This window comes from Oryzias melastigma, linkage group LG12 (assembly GCF_002922805.2).
Source record: "Oryzias melastigma strain HK-1 linkage group LG12, ASM292280v2, whole genome shotgun sequence".
NCBI lineage: Eukaryota > Metazoa > Chordata > Actinopteri > Beloniformes > Adrianichthyidae > Oryzias > Oryzias melastigma.
The window spans coordinates 13,667,643-13,670,002 of NC_050523.1; the positions used below are offsets into that span (position 1 = coordinate 13,667,643).

At 39.2% G+C, this 2,360-nt stretch overlaps 1 protein-coding gene across 2 annotated transcripts in view; it reads left to right on the forward strand.

Annotated features, from left to right (window-relative positions):
* The first annotated feature begins 1,899 nt into the window (after positions 1-1,899).
* ggt1b (gamma-glutamyltransferase 1b) overlaps positions 1,900-2,360 on the forward strand; it is a 9,976-nt gene continuing 9,515 nt past the window's right edge. The window contains exon 1 of one of the 2 annotated variants that reach the window (XM_024298762.2): positions 1,900-2,263. The gene's annotated coding sequence lies outside the window, so the exon portion shown is untranslated. The remainder of the gene's footprint in view (positions 2,264-2,360) is intronic. The other variant, XM_024298763.2, reaches the window with a different exon arrangement.

The following is a 2,360-nucleotide window of genomic DNA, read 5'->3' on the forward strand; positions in this document are numbered from 1 at the left end:
TCCCATCCAGCCAAGACGGAGATCACCACACAGCTGAAGAACTAAATTTAAATTGACCCAAAGCAACCCGAACCAGGCGGTCAGCTGCAATTAAATCTGGTTAGAAGTGTAGTCAGCTGTCACTGTTTATAACAGAGGGAATAATGCCTGAACTGCCAAAAGCATCAAAAATGTCTCTCAGCGGGGAAGAACAATGCATGAAGACAATACATATTTCTCCTCTGTTTTTCCATGCAAAAAAGACATTTTTGTAAATGTCATAATGTTTTTTTTTTTTTTTTTTTTTTTTAGATAAGGAAATGTTCACATTAGTTTTAGCTTTAAGAGGAAAAAATGACTCTTAGATTTCTTCAAGTTTGCAAGTTCTTACAGCTTATTTACTTAAAGTGAACGGCCTCTTCCCAACAGTTAAGTATTCTGACAACATGAAAAAACTTTGTCCTATTCTGTTTTGGTTTGACATAATAAGTAGCATAGTTTGTTGCGAGATAAATAAAGTTCAATTCAATTCTACAGGGAAGTGTGCACATTTATTTATAAGCTTATTTTCCCTTTATTTGATCAGATGATCTCAGAATCCTGAAGCTCCATGAAATCCTGACATAACCTGAAATCCATTGAACAGAGTAGGTCGTATGCTAGCATCAGCTCGGAGCTTGCAGCCCTCTTACATCACCGAGAAGAGACAACCCACTAAGTTGTGAGAGAACTCCTTGCTGTATCATGAAGTAAAAGAGAGGTCCCACGTCACATTCATGCTGGATTTGTCAGAGTGGCTCTTTGTGCCTGTCAGAGTTATTTTTATTTTTTTATAATAGAAAATGTATGAGCACTTTTTTGTTGTTGTTGTTGTTTAGGATATATGGAAAGAGAGTTTCTTCCTTTGCTGTGGGGTTTTTGTGCTTCCAACGTTGTTGTGTTTCTGCTTTGACAGCATCCCTGTTGCTGCCTTCAGCAGGTGGGAGCTGCTCTTTCATTCTGTTTCTTTTTTTTGTTGTTTTTTTTGAGTACTTCCTGTCTATCTTGTAAAACTGATTAAGGATGAATCAGGAGAAAATTGAACAGACTGATTGTAAAGATTATTCAGTTCTGTTAATGTTTTATTTGATCAGGACAGAAGCACAAGTTGTGTTTTGTCTAGGATGTCCAGGATTTGTGCTCTTTTTCAAACATCATGAAGGACACATGATCTCTGCTTTATGAGTCATTTAGAGCATTTCCAAATAACATTAAAAGAATACATCTCAAATTGTCTTATCTTCTCTCTCAAGACAGTATTTGCTGATGAACTGATGTGACAAAGTGTTTCTGCACCTGTCTCCAGCGACTCAGAGGATCGACTTCCTGATTCTTTGCACCTTGGTTGCACATGTGAGGTTTGGCAGTTTTTGTGTGTGAATTTAACATGAAGAATCAAAAGAATAAAAAGAAAAGCACAACTCAAATTAGTCGTCAGCATTAAAACATCTCCAACAGCACTTCTGTTTGTGATTTAGTTCAAATTTTGGGTGGAAAAGTGTCTCTTTCACATCAGTCTTTGCAGATTTCACCATCAGAATGACAAAGAATGTTCACAAGTTTGATCGCTTCTAACTGAACATCTTCGGTTCCTCTGAACGAAAACAGATTCCTGATGTGAGTTTCAGGACACTCCAGAAAATCATTTACTTGAAGCACACAATCTCTCTTCCTTACAGCGTGGGGTTCCTGCTAAAGCACCTGCCGAACTGGTGAAGCTGCACTTTGTTCAGCTCTGCACTCCTCCACCCTCTGCTCCTGCAGTTTGCTCCTTCAGGTCAGACGTGGCCGTCTTCCCCGCAGAGTCAAACGCCTCAGTGAGGCGTAACGTGCAAACCCGACAGTGTTACAGCCTGAGCTGCAGGCGTTGTTACAAAGTACTTTCCTCCATTGGCGGAAATAAAATGAACCACCAGGAAACTGCAGCCTCTGCAGGTTAATCGTGTTCACTGATAAGTTGTAGCTTCATAGAGGATACAGATCTGTTTATCACACAGACTCTGTTTTCAGAGCTGTAATTGTTTCAAAAGGTTTTGCATAAACTAGTTGTTCGTGCAGTACTTTCATCCTGCAGAGCTGCTGCTTACGTCTTTTCCCTTTACATTCTCTCCCACCAGTGACAGGGCAAGTTAGGCATTTTGGAATCGGTTAAAGTTTAATGGCTTTATTGATATAAGCTTATTACCTTTTAACTGTGGGTCATTTCAGCACTCATCCTGTCACCGAAAGCCTGGAAGGAACCAAGGTAAGAGAAGGTTTATTCTCTATTCCTGCTGGTTATGTATATGTGTTTCAACCCAAATCTTTGATTTAAACACAACGTTCTGACAATTTACCTTAAA